Raw genomic sequence first — 902 nt, forward strand, 5'->3', positions numbered from 1 at the left:
AAATTGCTTACTATTGCCTTAAACTCCGTATTATACTAAAATCGACGTTATTCAGCTATTTACTACAATATATATATAAATGTATATATTGCACTTATAAATCATAAAAATTGTAATCATGATATAAATAAGGATATAGAAGATCATGTAGCTTTTAGAATAAACCACCTTATTCTAAATTAAACACTACCTACAGAATTGCATCGAAGCGTCTTTTATGATAGTGATTTTACTTGACCCAACTATGCCACGTCACCATTGTGCCGCGACCCCCTGTGATGTTTTTTTTTAGTTATACTACTTTTTTGATGTTAAAATTTTTTAATTTTTAGATTCGCATACTCGACAATCGGCGGTCTCTAATAGCGCCTATTTAATCGTTAATCAGCATCTCAATTCTATGATTAATCAGAATACGTTTTCTATATAATATAAATAATTTGGGAACCGATAATGTTGACTATTATAAACAATAACTATCCGATAATTATAGTAACGATTGTAATTATACGATTAGTATAATTACTTGTAGTTTGACGATTTAACGATTTATGAATATTGAAATATTAAGATATGGGTAAAACATTAAATTTTGCGATTACTCTGGTGTAGATAAATTAAAAATAATATTGACGTCCACGTACCCTTAGAAGAGATGACTAGAGAAGCTAGTAAAATCATCGAAACTGGCCTGAACATTTTCTCTGAAAAGCGTAATACATGTTAGAAAGATTGCTGCCGACGTGATTATATTTCATTAAATAAAATTGCACAGGTAAGACGTATTATTTATGACGACACGTCGTCTTNCAGGTAAGACGTATTATTTATGACGACACGTCGTCTTTTTTAACACGCTTATATTAGTTTCACATGTATGTTGTTTGTTTGTTGTATGTTGT

This window comes from Daktulosphaira vitifoliae, unplaced genomic scaffold (genome assembly GCF_025091365.1).
Source record: "Daktulosphaira vitifoliae isolate Bord-2020 unplaced genomic scaffold, ASM2509136v1 Scaffold_2, whole genome shotgun sequence".
Classification (NCBI taxonomy): domain Eukaryota; kingdom Metazoa; phylum Arthropoda; class Insecta; order Hemiptera; family Phylloxeridae; genus Daktulosphaira; species Daktulosphaira vitifoliae.